The sequence below is a fragment of the Patagioenas fasciata genome, chromosome 3 (assembly GCF_037038585.1).
Source record: "Patagioenas fasciata isolate bPatFas1 chromosome 3, bPatFas1.hap1, whole genome shotgun sequence".
NCBI classification, from domain to species: Eukaryota; Metazoa; Chordata; class Aves; order Columbiformes; family Columbidae; genus Patagioenas; species Patagioenas fasciata.
Window position 1 is genome coordinate 83,927,437 of NC_092522.1, and position 20,706 is coordinate 83,948,142.

Here is a 20,706-nt window from a genome sequence, read left to right on the forward strand (position 1 = left end):
CCACAAATAAAATGAGAGTCACAGTTTATTCTTTGCATCTGATAAGAAAAAAGTTTTAAGCCTTTTTATGGAGTGATAAAATAGAACACAAATTTTATAATTTATGGTTCACAGGATGCACCGATTGATATTATATAGAAATTTAATCAGTCTTGCAGAGCTCACAGACATATCACAGTAGGAGGTTCTTTTGACATTTCATGGAGAACTAGGCAAGATGAGGTACAATATGTGTGCATATTTCAGTATGTTATGTATTTTCCTAAGCTTTTATCCTTTTGGGAGTTGTCATCTTGAAGGAATCATTCCTTTAAAAGTTCTAAATATACTGAAAGATTGAGGCTTCAAGTTTTGTTTGAAGCAAAGCAGAGATAGAAATACCTGCAGAGGTAGCCAATTTTTTTTCTGATATGGACTTCACAAAACTGAGAAACATCTTTAACACTCTTTCTGTAGCTCTTGAAATCTGTCAGGTATACAGCACCTGGCTGTAGCCACATAATCTGGCTACAACCCTAATGTCATGTAGAGTTATGACTGGGAACATTTTGCCGCTAAGTCCATCAAGGGTATAGGATGAAAAAGTCAAATCAAAGCCATGGACCCTTACTTACCCACCCACAGCTATTCCATTTCTAAATTCCCAGCAATGAAGAACTGAGCCTAAGGAGGGGAATATAAAACTATTATTTCCATTCTATATTTTTATATTCTTATTTGCAGTATGTTGGTTTATGTAATGACTGGACAGCGCCATCATTTTATTTCATCTAGCAGCATTCCATTATTCTTAATTGAAACAATTCTGCCTCTGATACAAGTTTATGTTGGAGTTCCATAATTACATTTGTGATTATTCAGTAAACCTACTTATACACTATTACAATACTAGTGCTTGTTGGACTGAACATCTGAAGCCTCAGATACTTTATCATAAACCTGTGACTGTGACTGTTACCTCAGAGCTTCTCATTAGGAATGTAGGCAGCAACTAAACCTTTTGATAAATGTTATCTGATACATTATTAAAGATTTTGTGCTGATATTATCAAATTGATAACTTTGTTCATTTTTCTCATTCTCTATAATTTTCTCTTATACCTTGAAGTTGTGGTTTAAATATACAACACACAGTACTCACTTTTTTGGTGGAATCAAATTCAATCTTTAAAGAGCTACCTTAGGAAACATCTTAAGGATAAATATAAAACACTAGAAATAGCTCAAAATTATATATCTGGCCAGATAGCATGCAACCAACTTAATATAATGTTCTACTATATTATTACGTGACAATCTTTCTTGAGATTATGCAGAAGGAACAAGAATTGCAGCCATAAATTACTTTGCAGCTGGACTAAACATTTTTTTAAGATACCTTTTCCCAGTAAAAATATGCAGCATTTATTTCTTTGTTTGACTTCAAGATAAACCCTGTTGTCTTAAATTACATGTAGAAAAAGTGTCAACCCAGTAAAAAGTCCAGCTACAGTAAACTGATGATTAATGAATGAGGATGAGTTACCACTGATTGATGGCTGTCTGGAGAGGTTTCCATTCTTAACCTGCTCTGTCCCCATGGCAGGAAGGACAGTGATGTTCATGAAACATCTGGAGAACCTCCATGGTATAAATAATGGCTTGGATATTAAGATAAACCCACACATTTTTTTTTTGCAAACAGAAGTAGCTGAGCAGCTATTCAATAAGCGATTTTCCCACATCTGGAGCAGAGACTGGACAGAGACAGGCAAACTGAACAGGTGGGAGCACGAGATGAAAAGAACCACCTCAAGACGAACAACCACCTCTGTAGGGCAGGAGCCTGAGATAATAAACTGGTAGCAAAGTAGCACATACAATTTCCTTATTCCATAACCTTCTGATCACTGAAGCTTGCTTTATAAAACCTAACCAAACAACAGCTATGGGGTAAAATTCTGGGTTAAATAATAGAGAATAAGGAGTTAGTCTTGAGATTCCAAAAGTAAACATATTGATGCTTCCTTATGTTCATTGATTAGATAACTTCGTCCTTTTATATCCTGTCAAGTACTGTAAGCTCATTTGATTTTAGACAATCAAGAAAATTCAATTACAAAAGAATCACCAACATGGTCAACAATTTTTCTTTTAACTTTTATTTTGTTTCAATGTAACCAAAAATTACGGTAGCAAACAACCTATTTAAAATGCATAGAAACCAGTCATCTTAGGAGTCTACAAACAAGGAAGGCTAATTCTTTTCAAGCTAACTTGTGCCATGGTAAGATATCAACTAATTTCAGAAATTCTTTGTGGCCTATAGAAGTCTATCTATGACTTCCGTGAAAAATTTTTTTATTTACCATTGTTAGACCTGGGAAGTTGCAATTTGGGTTTTCATGTCAGGATCCATCAGCAAAGCACAAAACTTCATCTGGAGAAATAGAGCATGAAATCACTTTCTCACCCTGCTTCTGTGCGTCATACCTAACAACACTGAAACTTTAAAAAAAAATCCACACCACTACTAAAGTGGTGTAAAAATAAGATGTCAGATTATTTTCTCAACTGAAAATCAAACCCAGAAGTACACATGCCTCCATTGGCAGCTAGAAATGGGAACATTTCATTGCAATTGCTGCATTATCTCTACCTATTATTTTCCATAATTAAAAACAAAAGCTAAAAGAACTTCTAAAAATGATACTTACAATGTATGTTTGAATCCTATACAGTTACAATAACATAATAATGAATAGAAAGAAATTTCAAATGTTTCAGGATGCATAGCTAATTATTAGCAAGAAACACTGCTTAATGTTAAAGACTTAAATAAGTAAAAATACTATCTGGATTTTGAGAAAAGAGAGCTAAGCAAAACTAACAGTCCTACAAAGTTCATCAGAAAGTTTATGTAGGCTTCCAGAATAAGAATACAGTACTCCTCCTCTTTCTGTAACTTTAAAATCAGCAGAACATCTTCAAACAAGACATTTTTCACTTCTTTTGGAACCTCACTTGTAATGGGGCACAGCATAAGTGAGCAGATTACAAAAATGTGCTGTACATAATGCAGAAGTTTATTTATGAAGAGAGTTATTCATAAGGCTGTTGGTTTAAGATACCAGATATAGAAGAAAAGTTAAAAATTAAAAGTAATTTTTTGGACCAACTTGATTAAGCAGTTCAAAGACTGTTTCAGGACTGCGTTTTTTTTTTTTTACTTACCAAAACCCTGTTACAACTCATTATTTTCCATTTTCACTTGCATCTCAACCTAGGTCTCACCCTTCTCCATTTTTATTTCAGCCTCAACTCTCATTTCTAGTTCAGTTTCACCCTTGCATGGAAATTGGGAGCGAAAAGGACCTTCCTAAGTACTCCTCCTCTACCTAGGCTGTGAAACTGTTACCATCAACCTTTAGAGGATGTGAGACTCACATCCCAAAGGCATCCCTGATATTGGTCTGCAATTAGAGATGAGAGTGAAGGGTGAATAGGAGTGACCTTGCTGATCTGGCAAGATGCAGGTGTACCAAGAGAAAGCCTATCTTAGCTGTGAACATCACAATATATGGAAAAGTCACCATTCAATCTTATATTGCTTCTGGTTCTTATTCAGGGCTTCAGATCAACTCCATGGTGTTGTGTGGAAAAACAAAACAAAAACCACAGCCACAACAAAACCTAACCAGTGAAGAAATCTCACTACTCAAAGAAATCTAGTGCACTTGAAGGAGATCTAAACTCTTACACAGTATAGAAGCTGCTTAAAAGTTTCCACAACTTTAGGAAGTTGTTTTCATGCAAAGAAAAGGGAAAGTCTCAAACCAAGGCTCCAATCACCCTATTAGAAACAAGTACAATTAAAAGTACAAATTTAAATTACTAGGTATATGTCAGAGAAGTGGAAACAAAAAAAAAATCAGTTAAAGCTTCTTCATTTGTAGCTGCTTACTCAGGTCTTCTTTGGCTGGCACAGTTGATTAAGATAATGATTTATCAGTCAAATGACAGCTCTGTTCTTGTCTGCTGCTTGCTGTTCAAGCTTCCCCTGTCCTGTCTTTATCCTTTAATCCTCTGCTTCTTTTCTGTTTACCCCCTTCTATCTTTTTTGTAGTTATTAAAGGGAAAAAAGAGAAAGTAGGTTTTAATCGTTGCTCCATGTTTCCCCCTAGTTAGAGGGAAATTATCTTCAAAAAGGCAAAGCAACTGGATACTGTGGTTAGCTGAAAATTCTTGACATCTGCTCCAGAGATGCAGCACAATTGTGACTGCCTACTACCTAGAAGGGTATAAAATTGTGTGTCTTACTTCCCTGATGCCTTTGCCGTTCCTGGACAGACTTCCTCAGTCACCAAAGTGCTCAGACTGGTCCCTTCCTGAATATCTAATCCATGTTTAAAGAGGGAAGCTCTCTCCCAGTTGTAAACAGCGCTAACATTTTTGTGGGGATTTGAAAGTTAAAGTGTTCACACATTGCTGCAAATCCCTAACGCAACTTGAAAGTTGTGCATTTTGAAGGAGATGAAAAGATGAACATAGGAGGAGTTGATAAGACAAAATTCAGGCTCTTTTCCTTGTGTCATTAAGCACAATTAGTTGCACCACTCTTGTTACAATGCAATAAGAGTAAGCACTACAGATATAATAAAAGACAGTACATCGTTGATAACCAATCTATATTCAGCTTACTGCCACCTGTAAATGCAAGCAATATGTTTCTTTTTAACAGGCCTGGAAAGTGGCTCCCAGGATACCTTTAGGTAATGTGTACTTTTTGAACTAATTAATCACTGGATGTCACCACTGCTCCACTCCACTGCATATGAAACAGCAGTTCTCTGGCACTTAAACATCTTAGGCAGAAAGAGGTTCAAGTACAATAGTTTAAGAGAAACATAACTTCAGTGCAAGAGAGATTAGCAGGAGTTGATTCCAAACAAAAACGGGCAATTTATCAGTGTAGCTTTTGTATTATGGATGAGTTTCCTTCATTATTTGCATTATTTTCATGCATATCAACTGAGAAGTTTTTCCTTTTTTTTCGTTTTTAGTAACACATTTAGTGACTGTTCTTTTGGGGAAAGTGGACCCGATAGACACGTATTGCAGGAATAAAGGCTGTTTAAACTCTCTGCCAATGTACATTGGCCCTGAGATCCTTGCTAATACTGTGGTTTATAGAGAAGAAAGGCAACATTTTTTTCCAAACATATGCCTTTTTTGTCATACGTACAAACAGAAGCAGGACACCAAAGTATGAATTTTCACTAGTGACCCTAAGGCAGAATAGGAACCGAGGTCTCCAGAGGGGAAAGGCTAATGCACTAACCTACTGCACGACCAAGTCCCGTTCACTTTCCAATTATCACAGAACCTGTCCTACTGCTGTGACATTCTCCCTGCCACACAGGTCAAAAAGTGAGTTACTGTCAAAAGCGATTCATCTATCAGCTGGCTCAGGAATCCTATAGAATAAAATGACTGGTGCTTTTCCTGAGTATGGTTGCAATACTTCAGATTTACCTTCAGGTTTTTTACATCTGAAAACATGACTGCTTTTTCATTCATACAGTATCATGTCATATCAGATTTAGAAACATCTTGTAAGAGGGGAAAACCTCAGTGGTATATCTTTCATAATAAAGTTCAGGTTTATAGTTACCACAAAACAAAGACCTCTGCTAAAATAGTTTTATTTCTAATGCATAAAATGATGTCTGAGAGGTCTATTTTTAAATATGTAGGCACATTACAAATCTGATCCAAAGATACATGGTCTTTAGCATGCATTTTAATTATGAAAAACGAAGCTGTTTATGAACTCAGAAAAATAACATATACTTAAAACTCAAAATGCCATAATAGCTTTTTTTCCTCCCTAACTTTCCTGTATCTGGCACCTTGTAAAAAGAGCTATTAAGTGACCCTATGCAATCATTCACAAGAGTGGCATATTGGTATAAAAGCCCCAACATTCATGCCCTGATTAAAACAATATTTTCAGATTTAGCAGATTTACTCCAATGTTGAAAATTCCTTTCCCCAAATACTCTTTCAATAGTATGAGATTTCTCTTCCTTGAAGGAGTTAATAATTTAGTACTGCAGATTAAACACCACTGAGTGGTTTCAACCTGTGAACCCTTTTTGCTCTCTTTTTAAGGTTATTAGCTTCATTTTCCCTCAAATTGTCACACAAGCTTACTAAAGATGCTATTAATAAATATTTATGAAGTTCTTGCCCTCAATGGTATGAATCAGTGAGTACAAAATTAGATATTTAACAGATTAATCAAAGTCTCCATTTTATACCAACAGTTAGCTGCAGTTATTTTGTTGTTTAAAGACTTTCCTTCCTTCTAAACTTCCAGACACTTTCCAGTTCCACTTTTGTTGTAAGCCCAGAAAGAAAAAAGGGTAAACCAACCAACCAACCAACAAAACAAAGCAAACAAACACTTGCAGAATTTCAGAGTACTTTAATACACTTGCTTATTCTGACTGTTCTATAACTGAGGTTTCTAAGTCAGGATCCTCCACTAAAAATTCTCCTTTAACTCCAAAAAATTCCACCCAGGTCTCTGCCAGCTTCATTGATCCAACTGCAGTTCTATCAGTGCTGTGTCATCATTGCCCTGCCAATCCTTGGCATTTACTTCACGCAGACATAGTGTGTATAAAACAACTGTCAGAAAAGTATTAAATTGTTTTTTTCCTAAATATGTGTTCAGAACCAAATCCTGCAAATTTGCCAGGTATTGGTCATATAGACCAATTTTATATTGTACAACTTTACAAGAGATTCTTAGGGTAAACCATTTGCTAATATCTGTTCCTCACACATCAAGCTAATAACTAATGAAATGTGGCTAAAACACCTAGCAGAATGCTTATGAAATTATATTTCATTAAAAATCATGGCATATTATTGACTTTTAACAGATTTACTAGAAAAATTCCAATTAGAAAGTTTCAATAATGAAACAGAGAAGGGTTTTCCCCTTCTTTATGGAAGCCATCCTTCATAAATTGTGAATTAAATAAGCCTCTGAACAAAAGAAACAAGATCATAGCTTATTATTACTATCAGAGAATAAAAATAAATGTAGTTTCTCATAGTCAAAATACAATTTAGTATGAGAGTCTCAAGCAAAACCTGATAATTTAGTTGCATTTTATAATAATTGCCCTTGAACCAAAATTATTCTTACATTATTATTCAATAGCATTTTTGAACACTCTCTATATAACTTTTAGCCTTTTACTTTTAGTTAATGTCCTTATATTATGTAATGTTAGTACATCAATCTTTAAATTACAGACTTTTAAAGGAAACCCTAATTTTATGTATTATATGTTTTGTTTACATATACTAATCAAAACTTCCCTGCAAACACTGATTCACAACAGAAAGAACAGGAATGATTACACGGACTAAAATATCATAGCAAATACCTCAGATGCTATTTCCTTAAAAAGAATTCACCACCTCTTGCTTTAAAGTAGGTAAAGCTAATGTTTTGGTCTGTGAAAAACTAATCTGCAATTAGCCAGTAGCACATAGTAAAAAGATTTTTTAAAGCAGTAAAATGATTTTTAAAGCAGTTCCAAAAGCTACTTTTTTTTTTTAATCAGCTAAAATATGTAGATAATATGTTGTTTTGATTGCCTATAATATTTAGTCTTCATCAGCTGTGAAAAGATTTTCTGTGATTTAAAATATCTAGAATTTCAGCTAACAACATGGAGTTTCTTTGGAAGAAGGAAAATATTTTAAAATAGCAATTACCACCATAATTGCAAATAGCTGAATGTTTTTGAATTTTTGATGGTCTGATTCTAGGCTTGATTTGCAACATCATCTTTGATTGCATTCCTCTGTGAATCTTCTTGTTGACATTCAGGCTTTTGCAGTGTTGTTGTTTTTTTTTTTTTTTTTTTTTTTTTTGTTATTATTATTGGCATTGGCAGAAACTCCCATCTAAAAACTGGGGAAACAGTAGGTTGAAAGAATCAGGAAAGGTGAAGGTAAAGATTTAACAATTAAAGGTGTGCCTGAGTCTTTCACATGGAAAACTCATCTTCTTTCAAATGTAATATGTATTATATTCCAAAGGGTTCTTCTAAGCAGGTCTGATAAAGGGGTTGCTCTACAAGATATTTTTAATTGGAATGAACTTATAAGAAAATATTAATAGTTACACTAATAGATTCCTTTTAGTTGCTATTCTTTATTTCATTTCACTTCAGAAGTGAAACTACAAACCAACCAGATCACCAGCTCAGTCTCCCTCCCATCACCTTCTAATTCAACTGAACACAGTTCTTCCTCAGGGTGAAGCAAATATTCATAGTCCTGAATACATACTGTATGCCCATACATAACTCTTCTTCGACCAGATTTTCAGAAAATCTAATTGCTTGGTACCATCAATTGTATTGACAAGAACCACAGCAATTACAATTGGCAGAAGCGAGTCTATGAAAGGTTTCATACAATTTTGATACTGCTTCTAGAAGTATCACTAGTTGCACACAGTTTGGAAAACTCCTTCTTACTTGATAGTACTTTGTGCATTTGTATTTTTATTTCTCAGAGAGGGTAACTATTGATGGAGTGCTGTAGAATAATACATGACTACTCATGGAAAAAACTTTAACTACAGTAGTCTTAAATTGCTGCTTAACGCTGATACACACAGTCTAAAAGAAGCCATTTGAGAGAGGGCAGAAAAGTGCGGATGACCAGGTGAATCATTTACTCCCATCTATCAGAATCATAAAGAATGGTGGACAACACAGATACAAATCAATTATTAAACATCATGAGTACAATTCATTATAAGTAACACTATATAACAATTTAGTAAGAACAACTGACTCTTCTCAGTGTTCATAATATGGATTACAAAATAATATCAATACACATATATCGTTTACACTGTATTTTGCAATATTTCAGTACTTAATAAACATGAAGAGACTGAGGAAAATCATAGAATAACTAGGGGCATATCAAAGACAAAAGTGTTTTGAGATGCACAGTCTGATGAGTCATCTTTTGTGACTGGTTAGATTCTAAAAAATTTCCTTTCATTCTCCTTTTTAAATTCTGTTGGTTTTTTTCAAGCACATTCACATTTGTATATATTTGCCCTTCAGACATTGCAGGATTGTCTGATGGAATGAGAGTGAAATGGCACCTTCCAGAAAGTGAAGTTTCAGCGTCAATTTATTAATGATTTTCCTTCTTCCTTTTGTAAAATTTCATGTGAATGCAATTCAAGAGGTGAGGAAACTTTTATTTTTAATTGCCTCACCTTCAAATTTGTGGGTTGCCTGTGATGGATTGAAAATCAATTATTTGTTTACCTGTACCTGCAAAGACAGGAACTTAGAATTTTTTAAGTCTGCATTCGTAAATGTGAAGAAATTGTTCTGCTCTCAGTTGTATTTTGTAACTTTATTTAGTATTTTTCCAAAAGATATAACTAGGAAAAAAACAAAGAGATGGAGAATATCGCACTTGTTTTGAAAGTAAGACCATTATGAGCTGGATATGGTAATTATTATCTTCAGGGTTAGGAAATGTACTGAGCATATGGCAATTTACATTTACTTAATTACACGTAGACTTAATTAATAGGCAGGTTTACCTGTACATTTACTAACACTTGCTCTCCTTTAAAAAAAAATCACGTTAAGTGTTAGCATTAGACAATGGAAATATGTTCTTTGATAGGAAAAAATGCATTAAAAAATCCTAGTAATGCGTGCTTCTTACTACTACCTATATTTCTAAAAAATTCAAAGGAGCAGCTTAATAGTTTATCTAACTAAATAGTTTATCAGCTGGCAGTGGATGTTTAAGGAAGGGCTTTCAAGGATCAGACATTTTCTGAACCGTCGCTCTTAAATGTCTGACAATAGGTATTTAAAAACTGGACTGATGTAAAATGCGCAGAACAGAGGCTCTTAGTGAAGTTTGCTGCCACTCACTAATTTATTTTGTCAGAAATAAAAGATCATTCACCAAAAGGTTGGGAGAAAAAAAACAAACCCCACCATTATATATTCCTAAAATCACAGGATTTATATATAAGTGGCGACCTTTCCAATAAGGAGCTTATATATTAGTACCAATTTCACCAGTTACAACTTAACAAAACAGGAGTAACAGAGGATGTTTGACAATCACTAAACTGGATAATTCTATACATGCTCATGAACAGATCACTATGTGCATTTTCTTTTTTTTACAAAGTGAAAATAATAACAAAGCATGTTTTTCCAGCAACAGTTCTAGTAAAGCCCAAATAAGATTTTCTTCTGCTTTATTAATTCATAAAAATCTCCTAAACTTTACTTGAAAGCATGCTGTAATCATACATGATTTGCCTTTTCTACTCTCTTGTATTTACCTGGTTTTCAATCTTTTCCTCTTTTTTTTTTAAAGTTTCTATAGGCCTACTATTGTATATATGAATATACAATATCTAGTAAAATGGGGTCCAAATGGTAGAGCACAGTTCTTACTAGATAATTAAAAAAGCAGTAACACCAGTAACACATCAGAACTCTAAACTGCTAATTCCTGTTTTCCTTGAAAAAGGTGCACTGTATCAACTCTGATAACTGAGAGATGCATTCCATCAGTAAATGCTCACCACGGACAACTATATACAATTAATTCACCAACCAATTACAAAACTGGGCAATTTTCCAACTCCTGTACCTGCAGAGCAAACCAGTGACACATTCTGCTTGCTTCTCTTCACCAAGCAGATATTTGCAACAACGTCTCACAAGTGCTGTAAGGCAACGGAAATCCTTTAATTTTAATAACATCCAATCTGCCTGTCAAATCAAATTATTGTCTCAAGGACAAGTAATAAAAACAGCTTGAACACACTGTGAGTCAGGAGTAATAATTGATCTCGAATATTTTTTCCCATGCTATGACCCTTGTGCTTCAAAGGAGCACATCCCAAATACTTCAGAAGGCTCAAACACAGCCACTTCAAAGCCTGGGGAGGGTATTGTGGTCATGCTACAAGAATGATCAGTTCATCTCAGTTTCCTCAGAATTCCACACCAATATCCTTTATTAACGTGATTAAATCACATACTTTGCGATGCAAATGTGCAAGTGAATTTGTATTTAGGTTAATAACAGTTTCAGGAGGGTAGGCTTTCCTTCAAATAGGCCAAATGGGAAACGTTCATGTCATCTTTTGACCTCCCCCAAAAATTTCCTTCTGTTCTTACAATGGGAATAATCATTCAATTTCAAAAACTTTTCTATGAGATATCATAGATGTTTGCATATGTATTTTTATATGTCCATTGCAATAATGGAAATTTCATGTCTAAGCTTCTGAAAAAAATATTAGTCACTATAGCCTTTTTTCATGTTTTCTTCCAGAAGTTGTTTCCTTTCCTGAAATTCTTAAGCAGTTCATAACATAATTTGTAATTTTCTTCTATAAATTACATCTCTTTCCAGACATGAATGTGAAAGACACAGAAATTAGTATTCTTTATTACTGAGCTGTCTCTTTCCATCACAGAAGGAGAAAGATCCATTGTTTTCCAAAAGCCAACATTAAAAATGGTTTAAATGTGAGCCCTATAGCAAGGAAAAAGCTTCCTGGCAGGTTTGTTGAAAACAAACAAACAAACAGGAAAAAACAAACAAACAAACAAAACAAAACAACTGCCTAGGTGAATTATTTCCTTGCTAGACTTTAGCACAAAATAGTGCAGGTTCTGAACAGTTTTTCTGCATTGTCACTCCTTTCCTTCACATATAAAAATGAGTTTGAGATCTATTATTATTATTATTATTATTATTATTATTATTATTATTATTATTATTACTTAATAGCTAGGAATAAGATGAACTTTGATAACGCCACGAAATCAAGAGGAGTTTGTAGTTGGAACAGAATACAGTGCATCTTTCTTTAGACAGGATCACAAATCAAACAAGAAAAGATATTTTTCTACCTAAATAACAAAACAGACATCCACTCTCATCTCTATCACCTCTAGTGTGCACAGTGGACCATTCGTAAGTAAAGCAGTCAAGATTGTTCTTATGCTAAATAGAAAAGTAATTTAAAGTGATAATTTATATCAGCAGGCATATTAGATAAAATGAAAAGGAAAGAGTAAGATTTACAAACCGAGTGAGGCATCTGAAGTGCAACTTTGATTGAATAGTGGTATGTAAATGGAAGACATAAAAAGACTCACATAAACACATGAGCTTTTATCGCTAATATTCCCAAGTTGCCTAGCATTCTGCTTCTGCACATGTCCAGAACTACTCCAGATATATCAAGGCCGAGGGACTCAATACCTAAATCTGACTGAGGTTCTCAGACTAAGCAGTTCCGTGATTCATCTTCACCAGAGCACACAAGCTCCCTCACTGCGCATTGCACAAGGAGCCTTGGCACCACACCCGCTGTGAGACGGAGTCCCACTCAAATTCTCCACATATTAAACTTGGCGTATGCAACACAGAGATTCACTCAATCTAAGTTCTTTTACAGCTCCACCTCCCTGAACAAATTCCTATACACACATATTCAAAACAACCTTAAAAGCTTTCAACACGGCCACCTTGGGAGATTTTCTTTAAAGTAGCAAACTGTGAGTTATAGTGTTTGCGTTTCACTCATTAATACCAGCTGTTAATTTCTAGATGTGTTTATTGATGTGCTATTATCAATATATCCTATATTCTTAGACAATTAGAATAGCAATCAGATGTAATGGGAATGGCATACTTACAGGATATAAATTAACTACAGAGAAAAAAATACTATTGCTGGCACAATTCCTCAACACTTACCACCTCGAAAGACACTATCAACTGGCATACATATGCAAACAAGTTCAAACAGATTTCACATTGCTAATATGGAACTAGTTTATCCCGCAAATGCACAGTGTCCCCTGCTGTGATGAAAGGAGACATGCCCAACATATTAAAGTTATGCTGAAAAAAGAAAGAGATTTTAGGAAAAGACCCAATTGTTATAAAAGTACAATATTAAAGCATGTTCTCCACAGCACCAATATCTATCGATGAAAGCAATATAGCCTTATATTTAACTGAATCCTCAGTTTGATATTGAAAAAAAAATGCAGAAGAAGGAATCATCGTTTAATACTGAAAATTATATTATCTGCTGATGAAGGTAATTATTTGAAGTCCAACAACCAGGATTTTCATAACCAGCTTCAGTCACTTCATAATACACAAATCTGCAATTTGGCTACAAGTATGTACCCCTGCCATACAAACAGAACTAACCTCACCTCTTTCTGCTGAACTAAAGGTTGATGTAAACACCCATGAACACTGTGGTTAAAGAGATGTGTTGAAAGATCAGCTGACTGCGTACATCAACCAAACATCACCAGGAAACATTTTATGGGCAGTCATAGGCACAAAATAATTTTAGATTTCAAATTTTATCCTATCAAAATAATCAGAAAAAAGTCTGACAATTTTAGAACACTCCAAATGCTTTCATGTTGATTTTGCGATTTTTAGTACAAATTAACTAACAGCTATTACCAACATTTTTTTAAAGCTAGACTTTAAAAAAATCTTCACTTTTAGTAATTTCAATTATCTAATTGCAAAAATGGAAATACTTCATTTTTCAAATAAATTTGGGATCTTCTACTATTTACCCATGCAAATGTCCCTTCAAATTTCAAAGCGTGAATTATTTATATTGAAAAATAATTCTGATTTCAAATCAAGTGCTACCATCAGTTCTTCTGAGGGTGAGAATAAATTTTAATTGTAGAGCTCAATGTGTTAATATTGTCTTTCTTTAAAAAGTTATTAATTTCCATAGGAAAAGAAAAATACTGAGCCACAAATAGCTATCAATAATATTTTTCAATTTAAAAAATACCTATCCCATGGCATTATTTCTCTTTTTTTGTATTTCAATTTAGAAAAAATTGTTGAAAAATCAGTGAATTTACCACCTCTGTAGAAATTCTAGATCTGTTAATTTGTGCACACTAAACCTTTTGAAAGCAGCCAACTCAAATCCTTCAACTTATTTACATCTGACTTTTTGCCCTTGTTTTTCCTATTCTCTGAAGCATTGCTGTTCTTTTGAAGAACACAGCTGAAATCGGAGAATACGTTCTTTATTAAATATCTTATGCATTACATATCTGGTTACCTATACATCATAAGAAATCAAAATTCTGAGAAATTTTACAGAAACTATCCTTGAAAACAAATTAATCTAATGAATTAATTGGAGATAAAACTATACACAGACGTTCAAGAAGTTCAAGTAGTTAGAGGAGCATGACACGGAGAAACAATCGCTGTCTTCTTTCTCATCTTGCTTTCTTGGGGTTTGTGCTCTTGTTGTTCTTATTGTTCTTATATTTCAGGATTGTGCAGTATTGCCAGTTTTGATAGTCATATCAGTTTTCTCATTTTGCCTCAGCAAAACCACTGTACCCATGAGTAACATGAGCAACCCTCTTCCGCTGGTTCCCTACACAGGTCTGTATCTTGGTGCCTGGTGTCATCAGTGGTAGCCCTGTTGCCTACATCAGGTGAGGTGTCTGACTGTTCAGGCAGCACCTGCTGCTCAAGCAGCTGCTTCTATTTCCTCAGGGAAATGTCAGGAGGAGTATATTGATTCCGCTAATTCATTTTTAAGCTAGTAAATGATTTTAATGGAAGAAAGATTTGTCATGATATGCATACTCTGTCTGATAGCAGAATGGATCAAGGCCAGGCTTCTTTCAAGGAAACCTTTTTGTTAATGGCATGACCCAAATTCAAAGTTCAGAAAGTGTGGTTGACAAGACTTTCCCTTTGCAAGAGCAAGGATTTCATTACACTACCACCAACAGCTGTTTTCATATGATCAAGAAAAGGAGACATTTGCAGCTTCAGAATGCAACATAAAATAAGTGCAAGGAGATCATGCCAGACTGAACCAATAGCTTTCTTTTAACAAGACAACTGATATGCTTGATAAAATACCTATTTGGATTTCTGCAAGGTATTTCATACAACACATTTGAAAAAGGTCAGTTAAATTCAAAAATACACAGGCTAGAAGTGAAATTGAAAGGGGAATAAGGAATTGGCTAAAGGAGAAACAGCAATAGTTTCTAAAAGAAAGTCCAAGAAAATCTTTCTATCAGAAAGAGCAAAAATTTCTAAGATGGAGTTTGTTCAGTTTATGATGACAATACAGGAAACTTGGAGACCAAGAAGGTCTCTGTTGGTCCTTGGTTTCAAAATGTCTTATTCCTTATATTCTTTTATCAAATTCTGTTATCTTAACCACCAGTGTATCACCACATTCGGTACATAGCCCATCATTTCTTAAGGTACATTATCTCCTGAACTACCTGATTTCAATTACCCAAAATAATATTATTAGGACTTATCACTCATGGCCTAAGCAATAAGGTCTGTCACACTCAAAAGCCCATTTAAGCCATTTTCAGCGAAAAAGTAATCAATGCATTTCTTCTCTATCACTAGCTTTACTGTTGTGCTTTTTCTGCTTCTTTCATTCTTATTAGTTGCCTTTCTCAATTCTTCACCAATTCTCCTCCTTTTCTGTTTTTTTTTCTTAATATTCATTAACACTTGTTAGCACTGTTTTCCTTAGCAAATATGAGGAATGCCAATAGCAATGATACATTCTTTTGCACACCTTGCCTGCCAGATTCACAGTTCAACTTTGCTTTTAGAAATTATCTTGTCTAAACCACGGATATCAACACTAGAGATTTGGGAGACACTAAACAAATCCAAAATATATTTAAGCCTTTCTCCTTTGTCCTCACCAACCTGAAAAACGAATGTGGTGTAGCATAAAATTAGGGGCTAAGTATTTGGGGTTCATCTGAAGTTCCTCATGCCTTTTTCCAGACTCTGTGTGGGTAAGATGTCTAATCAACCCCTAAACCAAATTTCTTTCCTGCTCTCTGTGCAGGCCTTCTGCAGGCAGCTGTTCTGCATGTGAACTAAAAATTAAAAAATATCCTTACCTTTTAGGTGGATCTGTGATAAGCTTCGCTCTGCTGGAAATCGCTCTCATACACATCATGCACAAGCCTTACAGGCTAAGAGACCAGTACCTAATAAAAAATTCCAAGTCACTGCACGTAATAGGTAATGAAGTGCTGGTTCTAGGCAGCAGCACAGGAACTTCAGGTGTTTACTTAATATTCACTAAGCATATTCCTAAATAGTCCATGCACATTTTGTAAAATTTCTTTCACATAATGCTGCACTTTTTTAGATCCTATAAAAGACACTTCTTCAATAATATCCCTAAGTAGCTGGGCTTGGGGAAAAGGTATCATTTGCACAAAAGAATTAGAAAGATATTTAGTAGAAAATGACACATCTTTGAATACAGCATTCCAGCAAAATACCATAAGAACTTAGACAAAGAACTTAATGTTTGCATTACTTGTATTTCATTAGCAAAAAAGAATTTGAATTATTAATTTAAACACACTTAAAGCCTAAATAGCACAGACAGGAACACATTAACAGGTTAACATGTCATGATCATATACATACATCAAAAAATGTAGTGTAGTTAGTGAGCTGTTGAATTAATAAAATAATATGCATGAAAAAAATAAAACATACCTCTTGTTTCTAACAACTATTTTTTTTCTCTTCCTACATTTCTACAGTCACTTATTATTGACAAATGTTTGCCACCCAGCTTTTGTATGAAGTCAATGTCTAATGGATTGGTAAGTACAGAAAATTAAAATACAGGTGGATAAAGAAGCAAAGTTACATAATAGAAAAAACTACCATATGAAACAAATTGAGGTGTATTGAGATTACCAGCTCTCAAGATTAATAAAATCTCGATGTATGGCTCAAAATTTAAAAAGCCTTTAAAATGGTAATTCACTTTTCTAAAAATATACTTCGTTTTGACTTATAAAAAGAGACAGTCAACAGCAATTTTTACATAAACTAGATTGCTGACAGAATTATTTCAAAACATTAAAAATAGTGTATAAAAATGTAGGCTGGATGTGTAATTCTAATTCCACAAGGACAGTCTCCTCCTTAGCAAGAAAGCCTCTAACGTCAGTTAAGTCTTCTTAGCAGCCTGTGAACAATGTGGCAGAATGTAGCCCGCAAATATCTTTAGAACAATGTGCAGTGTACACCTTCTTTCTTCATAATCCATACTAAAATGTACAGTAGAAACAGCCTTAGGCATTATTCTGTTCCCCTCACACAAAACTCCGAGATCCAGGAACTCTTTGCTTCCCCTCAAAACACACTGAACCTTCTTGTTGTTTTCTTGCCTTCTTCTATAAGCAATAAATTTAAGGAAATACACAAATATGTGTGTGTGTATGTCTGTGTAAACCTCATCAGGGAGAAAATACTATAGGAAAGGAAGACAAAAGTGGAGTCGAATTGGCTTAAAAATATTCAGGCAACAGACTGACTGCTCTTAAACTCTTGGATTACTTTCCAATGTCCAGTGCTATTTCTCACTTCTTCTCAAGGGAGAATGAAAGAACTGCCTATTTTTCATGAGAGGTAGGACCTTTAAAGACAGGTAATGGCCATTCTGCTGCAAAATCACATAACCACAGACTCGGTAAACTTGGTATTTAAGTTGAGCAATAATTTCAGGGATGTGGATTTTGAAAAACGGTTATGTTTCTCCATCTTACTATGGCATCTTTCTGGGGTAAGATAAACCTGATGTACACACATGTAAGATTCATACAGAAGAAGTTCCATAAGTGAGAAAAATAGGAGAAAAGGCAACATCTCCATTAATAAGCAAACATAGGCCAGGTGCATGAAATATACCCAAACCAGTGCAGATGCAGGTAGAGCACTATTGTAAGTCTATTTTTGCATGCCCGTTTAAATTCTGTAAGCCTCCATAAATGCAGTTATCATTACCATTGTTGCCTTATCATTCTCAGTGATTGCTCTCTTTCAGTCAAGTACAAAGGCAGACTGAATATAAATGTTTTGTCATAAAACTGCTATTCAAACAATAAAAAGGGTTATAATAGTACTAAAAAAATCACCCCCAGGGCTGCAGCACAGACTGGTAGTATGCATATTCAGGCAGCACAAAGCAGTTCTAGTCACATTCTTCTACCCATAGGACCCTTCCACCGCATCTGTACTTAATATCAGCATGTTGCCAAAAGTTATCCAGGTATTATCAGGTAGTCAAGACATACAGAACATTTTGGAATCTCTCTCAGTAAGAGGAACACAGCTTAATATTATTGTGTATTTGTACTGAATTCAGCAAATATCAACAAATCTAGCTTAAGGATTTGTCTTTAATTTTTAAAAACAACACTGCTTCAATTATGTTTTCTGCCTTTATCCAAAATTGCTTTTGTTGGTCCCAGGTCTAGCCATGTAGTGCCACCCAGGGGCCAACTGCAACATGGTTCAACACTGCCATCTTGCCAAATAGCCTGAAAAAAAGCATTATGCAATACATCCCAGACTGTCTTCTGCACAGGCTTGAGTATTCTTTTTAAAACATCTTAGAGGCTTTGGTATCCTTTTTTGTAGCATAGAGACTAGAGAGGTAGGGTCAGGTCAGGCAGGGAAAGGTGAAAGAACATGTAGCAAGCAAGGGACCACCAAAACAAAACAAACTAATTACTCCCATAGAGTGACAGGATGGTTATCTGATCCAAAAAAAAAAAAATATAGAGAAAAAAGAAAACAGAAGAAAAAATAGGGAAAAAAAAATAAAAAGCACAGGTAGAATTTAAAACAAAAGGTTTATCAGCACCGAAAGCCCACTGCCCTGGGTAAATGTGCTTCCTTGCAACAATAAAGACAAATAAAGTACTAAAAAAGGATAAAGCAGGAGATTACAGACCTAGCTGTGGTTTGATAAATGGCACTCTACTCCACTCTGCTTATTGTGTACTTCATACCTCGCTCTTGAATATGGAAGAGAATTTTATTAAAGATTTAGCCACGGTGGTGGTGGTGACTGGCTCACAGTAATTTTCCTACAAAGTAGTTTAATCTATCACAGGGCAGACAGTGCACCTTCTTACCATGTATCATATCTGTCTATTGAGTAAGTGCTATCCAAATCCAATTTCTTTTCATTTTTGGAACCCGTGATGCATATTCAAGATACATTTTCTTTTTGTCTGTGGTCTAAATTGGGTGCTGTATAAAGAAAAAAGAAAGAAAGAAAAAAAAAGTGAAGTAATAAAAAGACTGGACTCTGGAGGTTGCATTTCTCAGTGGGCATTTTTTTTTTCCCCTAAAGATTCAGTACAGTACTAATGATGCAAAACAATGGGCATGTATGGTTGTCACTGCACTCACGATACTGCCAGTGCACAGACATACTTCCAAATCATCGCCCCAGCTCTTACAGGTGAAACTTATAAAATCACTGCAATAAAGCCTTTATTTAATATTTCAATGCTGTTTTCTGTATGTAATTAAAATCATGATGAAAATCATTGTACTTTATTTTACCGCATGACCTGAGGCTGGAAAACTTGTTGGTTTAGGCAATCAAAACTAGAGTTGAAGAACTTAGAAATTAGAGAAAGGTTCTCTTTTTCTGCCTAACCAAGCCTAAGATACAGCTTCTAACAATTACTTCGTTTTAACTGTAAATTACCCTATATGATTCAACAAGAATCTAAGTAATCAAGTACTTCTCGTATCTGATAATTTCTCATTTCTGATAAGCATTTCCTCCTAGTCCACGGCTTCTGGCTTAGAGACTGGGAGATTTTTCCATTTCTTTACTTCTGTATATCTGCTGAGCATATTCACCAAACTGAGAGAAAAATTCAAGATGTCTACTCTGAAACCGACTGTCACATCTAAAGGCCCCTTTCTTGGAAGCTACCTGTAATATAGAATATAGTAGTCATTCCAGATCATCAGATCATAAAATACACAGGTAGTTCAACAAACTTTTCAGGGCCAACTAAAGGTGATGGACTTGGTCCTTTGTGGTTCGTATCCTCTCTGTATTAGAGTCTGATTCCATGCTCTTTGTTAAACCAGCACCTAAGATCCGTGTATGCATTTCAAGGTGCTAATCAGAACATTTAATCTAATAGCATGTTTGAATTTATGCTGCTACACTATGGGTGATTATTGGATGTTAAATTTTCTGTGCCAAGAGAAAATAAAATGTATATATATATGAGTATTTTTTAACCTATAGTAGTTTCCAAAGGGCAACCTTGGAAATCTGAGAGTCAGCCTAGAAGTAGCTGATGTCATCAAGCCTATTCCAGCTTTGGTCCTACAGAAGAATCTTTTTCAGGTTGTATCAACAAGAATTTGCCTTTCAAATTGATCTTTTTTTGACACATGCAACAGGCTGAAAGAGTTACCTCTAACATGTTTTTTTTCACTTGATATCCATGATATCACAGTTTTCTCTTGGACTTTCTTTTTCTAATCTCTGTCTTCTTATCACCGTATTTTTCCTTAATAATTTAAACATCACCATCCCAGTGACTGTAGATGTAATCCCATTCAGGTCTGAGACTTCAACACCAGCAGAGACTATAAAAAATTGTGTCCACATACTCAGTACTAACGATTTTCATTAGTCTCTGCAAAATGTGTGCAAGACTAACAATTTCAGTCCATATTTTGGCTTAGACAAAGCTACTG

The 20,706-nt window shown here is 34.8% G+C and overlaps 1 long non-coding RNA gene across 6 annotated transcripts in view; it reads right to left on the reverse strand.

Moving 5' to 3' along the window:
- The window catches only part of LOC136100401 (uncharacterized), a 201,910-nt gene that overhangs the window by 114,638 nt on the left and 66,566 nt on the right, over positions 1-20,706 (reverse strand). For all 6 annotated transcript variants that reach the window (XR_011738443.1, XR_011738442.1, XR_011738441.1 and 3 more), the window contains one exon: positions 16,059-16,148. This is a non-coding gene — a long non-coding RNA (uncharacterized lncRNA). The remainder of the gene's footprint in view (positions 1-16,058; positions 16,149-20,706) is intronic.